This window comes from Odocoileus virginianus, chromosome 10 (genome assembly GCF_023699985.2).
Source record: "Odocoileus virginianus isolate 20LAN1187 ecotype Illinois chromosome 10, Ovbor_1.2, whole genome shotgun sequence".
In the NCBI taxonomy this organism is placed as follows: domain Eukaryota; kingdom Metazoa; phylum Chordata; class Mammalia; order Artiodactyla; family Cervidae; genus Odocoileus; species Odocoileus virginianus.
Genome location: NC_069683.1, coordinates 45764463 through 45775667, shown reverse-complemented (window position 1 = coordinate 45775667; position 11205 = coordinate 45764463).

The following is an 11205-nucleotide window of genomic DNA, read 5'->3' as shown; positions in this document are numbered from 1 at the left end:
AGGTCATTAGAGTGGAGTTGCTTTGTAAATTCTACCATACTGTTCAAATGCTAGAAGCTATTGCTACTCTTGGGGCTTCCCTGGTGGTTCATTGGTAAAGAAACCACCTGCCAAGGCAGGAGATGCAGGAGACGCGGGTTCCATCCATGGGTCAGGAAAATCCCCTGGAGGAGGAAGTGGAAGCCCACCCACTTCAGTATTCTTGCCTGGGAAATCCCATGGATAGAGGAAGGATTCTGATGGGCTACAGCTCCTGGGGTTGCAAAGAGTGGGACACAACTGCCTGACTGAGCATGCACACACATGCACATTGCTACTGTTACTATGGGATGTATATTCTTACTTTGTCCCACTTGATACAATTTAACTCATGGGCTGGTTTCTGTAAGAAAGATGGTTAGGTTTTTGAAGGTCGAGGTGGGTTCTAAAGCTGCCCATCAGAAAGCCCAGGGTGAGTGAGCTCAGATGGGGTTATCTGTGTTCTTGGGGGTCCCCAGTCTGATCTTCAGACTGTGGCAAGGGATAGTTGATTAAGACTTGGGTAGGGTGAACCCCCAAAATCTTGATCTCTGAGGATTCCTTGGGGCAATGGATGAAGCCAGACCCACACAGCAGATCACCTCTGTTTCCAAGCGGGAGAACTTGACTTTCCTGCCTAGCCTGGTGGCTCACCCTGCACTCACTGCCAATGGATCTAGCTTCATCTCTCCATAACCTTGATTGATCTTTGTTCAGCATTTTCCTTTCAATGAGCTCCCCCATATGTATCCACTTTGTTTTCTGCAAGATCCCTCTGTAATAGAAATATTGTTCTCCCTTTTATCGATGAAGATACTGAGGTTCAGGGAGGTTAAGAGACTTGCCCAAGTGAGTGTCCCAGCTAGGATGAGACCTGGGTGTCTTATTTCCAGGGCTCTTTCCATCACACCAAACTGCCTTTATTCACCTGCCTCAGTTGTACCAACACATTTGTCTTCTCCCAGCCCCTCTTCCACTCCTAAACTGTTGCTTCATCCTAGCTGACTCACAGGCCAGGGAGCATCCCCTTCTATCCACCTCCATGCTGGTGTAGGGGCAGGCTTGCCCTGCAGTGGGAGCCGGTTGTGATAACAGTGGGGATTGGGGCCCTCCCTGGCCTGGCCCTGCCCCTGCTATGTCTGAGGGTAGAGGTGGCTGGGGAAGGCACACAACAGGAGTGCCAAGGAGGAGATGTCAGATTCAGTTACCATGACGTGGATATTTATGCTGCCATGGGGTCCTGGGTGTCACACCACATTAGGCAGGCACTCAGGACCTACTCCCGCCAGCCAAGGGATCAGCTGCCTGGCCCTCTTTCCCTTCTGCTGCTGGGTTCCATGCTAGGTGGCATTCCTGACCCCTTGGGATATAGTTAGAGGCTCCTGGGTGCCCAGCCTCTGGGAGAGGCCACATTTTAGGGTCTGAGTGTTCAGCAAGGGACAGGGAGCCTTGTTCCCTCAATAGTTCTGTCTAATCTTCCCCAGGCGCAGGCTCTTTTCCTAGCTCCTGGTTTGATGCGCAGCATCCCGGCTTTGAGGACCCCACAGCCTCTCTCTGTGGGCTTGGCCCAGATATGGTGCCCTACAGACTCTTGGATGCAGGGGTAACCTGTAATGCAGATCCTCACACCTTACCTCTTCCAAGAGAGTACCCTGACGGGCTTCCAGGGAGACCTACAGCCCCTCGCCCCCAGCTTTGCTCCCCTTCTGCCTTGCCCATCTTCAGCTTTGTGTCTGCCACTCTCAACCATTCCCTCTGTACCCAGCAGTAGGTTGAGGATGGGGAGGGGGTCATGGGCAGTGAAGGGAGAGCAGAGAGGGCACAGGCCTTCATCCCGAGGAAGGACGTGTTTGGGGGGCATGTGGCTTTGCAGGTACCCAGCCTAAAGAGTGAGGAGTTGGGGATAGAAGGCACAAGCTGGGCCAGAGCACTGGGGCTGGCCACATCCTCCCCTCCTCCCCTGGCCTTCCTGACTGTCCCCTCAGGGTCTGGCCTGAGCCTTCCCTTCCAGCTCCATCACACACGTGGCTACCCCTATTCTGCCCCACCGTCTTAAGTCTTCCCCATGTTCTGCCTGCAGCCTTAACACCCTCATGCCTCCATTGCATCTGCAATGCATCCCAAAGGCTGACCCCTGTCAGGACTGACTTCGCCACCTGGAAAGATTCTACCGGTCCTTCGCATCTCTTTTTAAGATCCACCTCCATTGAGAGGCCTCCCCTGGCCTCTGCTCCCCCTGGAACGCTGCCTGGTTGGGCTCATCTCCACTGTGACTGCATCTGTCTGTGTGTGGATTGGTTGCTGTCTCCACCTGACTCTTGACAGTGAGTGACTGAGGGTTGGGACAATGTCTTCATCACCTCGGGACCCTCAACAGCAGCTCTATGCTTGGCCTACATTGCTGACATTTAAAAACTGTTTAGAACATGCTTGGATTAGTCAGCTCATCAATGACAAGGACTTCGGGAGAAGTGCTCAAGGAGTTGTCTCCACCCCCTGTTCCTTCCCAGTGTCCCCTGGTCCGCCCCCCGGGACAAGGAAAGACAAGTCTTGGAGCCCACAGTGCGGACCCCCTAAAAGGGGTTAAAAACCCAAGACTGGGCTCCCAGGAAAAGAGGAGCATCTCCAAAGAGGCTCCTCTGGACAGGTCCCCCACATCATTCTCGGATAGCCCCCTGGACACTGCTCCGTCCAAATATCTGACATTCAAAGCTGACTCCAGCCTCCGAGCTCAGCATGCTAAGCCCTGAGGAGCTGCTTCACTCTGGCTCATCCACTTCGGCCGGCTCCAAACTAGGTCAGGCCCTGCTGCTGGCCGGCAGGAGTTGGCCAACACTGACTGCCCAGCGGCCTGGCCACGTGGTTGCTGCTCCTGGGGAGTGACAGCGGGGAAGCTGCTGGAGAAGGGCGGGGGTTTAAGCTGGGTTGGTGGGGCAGGGGGTGGAGGAGAAGGTCTGACATTGAGGCCAAAGCAGGTTGCAGTGTTTTCCTCGCTCCACTCTCATGAGCGAATTTGCTGATTAGACATTTGTTCTTTCATTTATTTATTTCACAAGTCTTTACTGTGTGCTCGCCTTGTGCCAGGCACTGTACTGGGTGCAGAGGTTGAAAGAAGAGTTCCTGGGCCAGATACACACCAACCACCGTAAGACATGCCAGAGCAATGCCAAGGTTTGTATCAGATGCTGTGGGGCTGCCCGGGGGGAGAGAACGATGGGGAAGGTCTGTGGAAATCAGAGAGCTAATGGGTCCCGAGGGCCAACAGCTAACACCGACTCCCTTTGATATCTACCCAACCCCTGCCCCCACAGATGTGCTCTAGACCAGAGCTCCAGAGTAGAGACCAAAGGCATCCTCCCCATGTGCATGGCAACCACACTAGGCCAAGCTTCCTCTCATTTGGCAGCTGTAGCTGCCTTTTAATGGGGCCCCTTTGGCCATCTAACTTCCATGTAACAGCAAAAATGATTTTGCTCTAAATATATATTTTAGCTTTACTAGTTAATACATGCCCTTAGTACAAAATAGATTAGCTTTAAAAATGGGAGTCATATCACTCCTTTGCTTACAATCTGACTTCTCATATACAAATCCGCAGTTCTCTACCTGACCTATGAAGCTCTCCCTAACTCAGGACCTACCTGCGCCTCTGATCCCACTTTGCATCACTTGCCCCCTCCCCAACCGTGGACCAGTCTGCTCCCCAAACAAGCCAGTGTCCCTGCCTCCCAAGGCTTCTGCACGCTCTGTTCCGTCTGCCTGTCACGCTGTTCCCCAGACCTCTGCTCTGCTGCTGCTTCTCATCACTCCATTTCAGCTTAATATCACCTCCTTAGAGAAGCCTTCCGTGATTGCTAATCTCTAGCAGCCATGAGATATTCTATTTTACCACTATATTTTTAAAAAGCAGCTTTATTGAGATAAAATATTCAGTGGATACATTTTGACATATGTAACACTGGTGAAGCCATAACTACTGTCAAGATAGTCAATGTATCCATCATCCCCAAAGTTTCTTGTATATTTGAAATTCCTTCCTCCTATCCTTCCCAACCTTTTCTTTCCCACCTGGTGACAACTTCTGATCTGCCTTTTGTCACTACAGATTAGTTTTCATTTTTAAGAATCTCATATAAACGGAATCATGTACTGTTTTGGGGGAAAGTCTGGCTTTTTTCACAAAGCATGATTATTTGGAGAATTATCCATGTTGCATGAATCAATGGTTTATTCCTTTGTACTGCTGAGTAACACACCATTGTACAGAGCAACCACCATTAGTTTATCTATTCATCTGTTGATGGACTTTTGAGTTGTTTTCAGGGATTGGCTGTTATAAATTAAGCAGCATGAACACTTATGTGCTAGTTGTTTCTCTTTTGTAAATACCCAAGAACAAAAGGTCTGGATCATCTTTAACTTTTAAAAAAGTTATACGAGCTCTTTTCCAAAATGGTTGAACCATTTCACACTCCCAGCAGCAGTGAATGAGAGTTCAGTCCTTCTACATTCCTGACAAACATCCGTGCAGTCAATCTTTTTATTTGTAGCTACTCTAATAGCTATGGAGTAGTTGTCCATTGTGGTTTTAATTTGCATTTCCCTAATGATGAATTAATATTAAGGAATTATTCTTGTTCTTCTTTGACATTTGTAGATCTTCTGTGGTGAACTGTCTGTTTAAATATTTTACATCCATTTTCCAAAATTGGGTTGTTGTTTCCAAATTGGTTGTTTATTATTGAATAGTGCAGTGTACTTTTCAAACTCAAGATACAAGTGCTTTATCATATATGTGATTCACAAATGTTTTCTTCCAGTCCCTGGTTTGTCTTTTCATTCTCTTAGTGTCTTCCAAAGAACAGAAGTTATTAATTTTGCTAAAGCCAAATTTTTCAATATCTTTTTTTATGGATCATGCATTTTGGTATTATATCTAAGCCATCTCTGCCTACAAGACTATGTTCTAGAAAGACAGGGACTCTCACTTTATTTTTGTACTTGGTACAGAATATGGACTTAATTCATAATTATGGAGTAAGTAAATGTCATTTTAATCTTTGTAAGAACACTGCAACATGGGTGTTCCCATTTTATAGTTGCATAAACCGAGTGTTGGAGAGATCAAGTAAATTGCCCAGTATGTACCACATAATCCAATAAATGAACCAGGCATATAATCTTGTTCCTACGACAAAATACGAGTAATGCTGGCATAGAAACTAGACAATGGGTCTCAAACTTCAATATGCATGCAGCTGAAGGCCAAGAATCTGCACTGCTAATAGCCCCATACTTTGAGAGGCTCTGACCCAGCCTATACAGAGGTAGGAGAAGCAAAAGGTCTGCTCTGTTCAGAGGAGGGGATACTTGGTACAGATGGACCCAGAAGCACTAGAGTAAATGGTTGTGAATTTTGAGTGTTTAGGAACTCAGCCTTGGAGGGTGGGCATTTGTAGATAGGTACCAACAAGCCCCACAGACTAAATCAAACATAGCAAGTCCTTTTTCAGGGCCAATGACTTCTTGATGAGCCAGTTTCTTTTCTCTCTATTCCTGTGTTTCTCAAGTTTTCATAGACAGGGGCTATTTCTTTGCTTTTAATAAAATGACAAACTGTAGGGGTCTTTCAAGCTGTTCTGGGATGAGTCTTAGAAACCTCACTGCCGTGTACGGCCATTTCTCACTTTCTGCTTGCTCCAAGGGGAAGTAGAGACAGGGACACGAAGGAAGGAAGATAGGGAAACAGAGGAGTTCAGGGGGTACTTTTCAGGGAAAGAATCAACAGGGACTTCTGTTCAGTGACTTGGGGGCAGCTGCCCTTTTGGCATGTTGGGGCAAAGGCATGGGGAAAATCAAGAGACTCTGGGCCCTGGGACTGCACCACAGAACTGACTCATTTCCAGAAGTTCTCCTGGCTCAACCTCAACCTGTGCAGATCAGGGAAGGAGTAGGGCATCTGTAGTGGGGATAAGAGGAGGGTGGGAGGGGTGCTTGGATAATGGGGATGGAACCTCTGCTCCCCTCTCATCCCCTGAGTCTTGGCACACTCCAAACCCTCTGCTGGGTTTCCTGTCCCTCTGCCCTCTGGTGTCACGTTGGATGAGGCGTCTGCTGCAGTAAGGCAGAAGTGGCAGGCAAAGGCAGTGAGCGCTGGTATCCCATGGGGCAGGCAGAGAGGGGGCAGGAGGGAGCACACATGAGGAGGAAGTACAGAGGGCAGGCATCAGGACCAGGTGCCAAGGTGCTATGTTATGGGAGGTGGGAGTGGACATCCTCCTAGAGGCAATTTACATAACACATGGCTTGGCCCATCAATTGCCCTGGGAGCTAAAAGAGTCATTTGCATGCTATCACCAGACTGGCTGGGAGAAATAGAAGGGCACTTGTCCCCTGGGGTGGTCTCTGCCATCCTGTGTTGGCACTGCACTGGACAGATGTCATAGCCTTCATCTGGGAGAAGGCAGCATCTCCCTGGGTAGCATAGCCATCTTTGCAGCCTAAACTCAGTGACTGGGGTCAGAGGGAGGGTCTTAACCCATTCTCAAATAGCAGAGAAGGTGAGCCACACTTGCTTGGCATTAGAGTCAGATACAGGTAAAATCCTATTAAGTAGTGTTAGTGTGTGGAGTTTTATTTATTAGATATTTGTATTCATTTTCAATTGCTGGGTAACAGATCATTACTAAACTACCAGCTTAAAACAACATGCATTTTATCATATCCCAGATTCTGTGAGTCAGGAGTCCAAGCCCAACTTAACTAGGTCCCCGCTTAGGGTCTCACAAAGCTAAAATCTAGGTGTCAGCTCATCTGGATCTCTTTCTGGAGTGGAATCTTCTTCTAAGCTCACGTGGTTGTTGGCAGAATTCAGTGCCTTGCCGCTGTAGAACTGGGGTCCCGTTCTCTTGCTGGCTGTGATCCAGGGACCTCTCTTGACTCCTAGAAGCACTCGGCTTGCCTCCCTGTAGTGCTCTCATGGACTCGCTTCCCACATGGCAGCTAAATTGTTTAAGGTCACCAGGAGACTCTGTCCTTGCTCAGGAAGGGCCAGTCCCTCTTTAAGGGCTTTCACTGGTTAAGTCAGGCCCACTCAGGATAACCTTCCACTTAATTAACTCAAAATGAAGTGATTTGAGGCCTTAATTACTTCACTCCATCATCTTCATGAGTCCCACCCACACTGCAGGGAAGAGAATTATACAGGGTGTGCATGAGGAGGAAGGGTTCTTGGGGCTACCTTAGAATTGTGCCTATCACAATATTTCACTGAGAGAGAGAAATTGGATATTTAAAGATAGGAAAAAGTGGTAGGTATAGAACAAAAGAGTTGCACAGACCCCACCTGCAATTCTGTTCTGCTCTGCTCTCCCCTTTCTTGCTTATAATGAAAACAGTTGATAATTCAAAATTTTAATTATAAACAGTGACTGCCACATGGATAGCAACCAAAAAGAGCATTTGCTGTATGTGCTCATTTCTTACAGGGAATTGGTGGGAACCAGCTCAACCAATGACTATTGCCTTTGGCCATCTGCTGGGACACACACAGAGCTTATAGAATCAGAGGATTACAGGCTGCTGGAGCCAGCAGGGGCTTTGGGGATCTTGTAATCCAACCCAAACATCGCACAGATGATGGAACCAAGGCCCAGAGAGGAGATGCGAGTTGTGCGAGGTCACACAGCTAGTTGGTGGCAAGGTTTACTGGGAAACAACCAAAGGCCTCTCATTCAGCCAGCAGGCTCCATGTGAGGACTGGGAGGGGACTCATGTGTCCTAGGCCATCTCTTGCACTTTCCAGTATGCCAGGTTGCCTCATTGCACAGTCCTTGCCCCTCTAATGGGCCTGGCTTCCTGGAATTCTTATGTGTAAAATACTTCCTTGTCCTGCTTGGCCAAGGGGAGTAGACAGAGGGGCTGCAGCCTGAGCACAGATGGGGTGGCAGCAGGAGGAGGGGGCTCTGCAGCCTGCAAAATGGCAATGTGTGTGTGTGTGTGTGTGTGTGTGTGTGTGTGTGTGCGTGTGTGTGTGTATCCAACTGAGATTAAACCCTGAAAGCAAGACTCACCCTTACCTCCTCCTCCCCCAGGCAATCACATCCTGCCTGTGACTATGTCACTGCCATCCCTCCAGAGCCTTTATCAGTATCACAGATGCTGATTCACAAGATGCAGGTTGCCAAAGAAGGTGATTAATGATGGCAGCTGCTGTCCCCCTCACTCTCCCAGCCTCCTTGACCTTGTTCATCCCCCTCCTCTTTCCAAAATAGATAAACATTCCAGGCATGAGAGGGGAAGGAAGGGGAATTGGGCCCTTCTGCAGTAGCTGCGATGGGTCAGGCACCATGCCAGGCTCTTGCATTTGTTCTCATTTAACAATGTACATAGAGAGATCCCGTGGGCTGTCCTGGGATGCAGGGGAGGGCTGTGTTCTTTCCATGTCCCCATAGAGGGCAGTGCCAGGCTGATTTCCTGCAGACACAATTGCCATCCTTTGGCACATATGTTGTTCATGTTGGCTCTGATGTGCATGTTGTCAGCATGCCAGGCTCCAGAGGACAAACCCATGTAACCCTGGAGCCTTCAATGTCGAGGCTGTCAGGGACCTCTGCAATCATTCACTTTCCTAGAAAGAGTGAGATGGAGGCCCAGAGGGAAAATGACTTATTCAAGGTCATACAAAGCTAGCCTCTCTTGGCTTCTGTTCTAGAGTTTGCTTTCCTATCTAGCTTCTATTTCTCCTACTGTACTTTTATTCTCTGGAAGCAGGGACAGTCACCATATGTTCAGAACTGCAGGGCAAAGGGTAAAGAGGGATCAAGGACTTTAGTGTAGGAGATTTAAGGCATGAGGATGGCTCCTCCCCATTTCCATCTCTGAGCAACTTCATCTAGCTCCTTCCTTGAGTGATGGCCCTTGTCATAATGACTAGAACAGGCTGCCAAAAAGCCTCCTGATGGGGCCAGTGATGTGACAGACCCTCTTACACTGAGGCAGCCTCCACACAGTGGACTGTTTTCTTAATTCTTTTCTTTGTGTCCAGGTATGCATGTGTGTGTGTGTGTGTGTGTGTGTGTGTGTGTGTGTGTGTGTGTTGCAGGGGGTGGGGGGGGGAGTGGAGTCAGGAAGGGCCACAGAATATACACTAATCATGCACATATTGTATCAGTATGTGTGCAAAACTCCAAGCCCAATTTCTGATCTGTGGGATGACAGTGGGATATTCACTTCCTCTTGTTTAGGGGAGATTCAATGAGTCATGCTAATGGGTGACAGAATCCAAAGCAGGAAAGCCAAGGAATGCTTTGTTCCCGCATCTTTTGGCTTCCTCTGGGTCGGTCAGGCTGGGAGGTTTGGGGAGAGGGCTGGGCCTGGCCCTCATCTTCCTACCTTCTGTAACTTTGTCTTTCAGTGAACTTGGCCAAGAGATGGAGAGACAGGACTGAGAATTCAAGTCTGGCAGATCTGAGAACATACGCTAAAGTCCATGGCCCCATTTTCCTGAGGAGTGTCTGATTGGATAGTAGAGTCTAAGCAGTGCTTTCCCCCTCTGGAGAAGCTCAGTAAATTCAGCACCTTGGACAGGGCTCATGAACGGGCTGCGAAGGCAGGACCGCCCTTCACGCCCTTTGGTGCCCCCACCAGGCCTGTGGGTCGAGTGCTTGTGGGTGTCAATGCTCAGAGCTCCCAGCAGATCCAGAACTGGGCCCTGAAGATACTGGGTGAACTGGTTTTTCATGACTGGACCCTCAGAAAGCTTGACTGCCTATTGGTCAGCAAATGCGATGGAGTCTTGGGGTAGGGCTGGTCCTTCAGTGGAGGGGTTGGGGGCGCTCATGGACATGTTTCCAGGACTACAAGTGCTGGAACTGGGTTTGTGGAGGTCACGCTCTGCCTGTTTGATGTCCCAACTGTAAACTCCTTGAAGACAGGGATGGAGAAGGAGATCTTGTTCACTGCTGTGCCCCTAACATGCAATAGAGTGCCTGGCAGGTGGTAATACTTTTCAGTGATTAATGTATTGACCCAGTTTTGCAAAAAGAGGTCACAGAAAGTGAAGTTTGGGTTGAGATCCTGACATAAATAAAGACAGGACCTTGGATGGGCTTCTGTTGGGAGCTATCATCCCTGCCCTGATGAATTTTCTACTGCCCTCACAAGGAACCTCTCTCCCCAACCATACTGGCCTGCCAGTGCACCCCACTTCCCCACCATGTGGGTCTCTTCCTCTTGACATCTGTTCACCTCATCACCCCTCCCTAACCCCTTCTTCACACTGCAGTGAGCTTTCTCTTTCCTAAACTCCTGGGTCACTGATTCTCTGGACCCCTTAGCACTGATAAGGAGTTCATATTTTATGTGTGTGTGTCTTTGTTCCATTTTGGCATGCCACAACTTAAGCAGTTCTTTTTGTAAAAAAAATAATAATATACGTTACCCAACAGTATCATTTCAACGTGTTCAATATTAAAAAATATTAATGAGATACTCTACACTCTTCTTTTCAAAATCTATGGCAGATTTTATACCTTGAGCACATCTCATTTCACACTGGTTGCATTTCCAGTGCTCAGTAGCCCCAGGTAGGGTGGGCGGCGTGTTTAAACAGCTCTTGGTGCTGAGAACAGGCCGTCTGAGTGCATGTGGCATACACACTACCCCAGGCCTCTTTGCTGTGTGGCAAGGGTCTAGAAAGTCCACGGGAGCCCGTATCTTGGGTTCATGCTCCATCTCTCCTGTTCTTCACTCTGTAACTAGCTGGGACTGGTCCTCTGTGCTTCTGTCACCTGCTCCTGTAAAAGTGGGAGATCATTTCTGCTTCCTTTCTATAGCACCAGAAGGTTCTAACCTTGCTTTCTCAGCTTTCCCACAAATAGAAGGTGCTATATTTCTTTTTGCATAAAAGATTTCAGCCTATATGACCCTACATTCTATTTTGCATCACCTTTCCCTCCTCTCACACCCCCACCCCCAAGCTGCCCTAGAATATTGAAAAGCTCTCATTCTAATGGAATTGCCCATCCAATGCTGGAATAGATGATTTAAGTGGTGCTGAGGTCTCCATTACTGGAGGTGACCAAGGCAATGTATTCTTGCAGCTGGGCTGATGCAAAGGGGAATTCTGCATGGATGAGAAGTTGAGCAGGAGAACTTAAGGGAGTCACTTTCCACTTTGAGATGCCA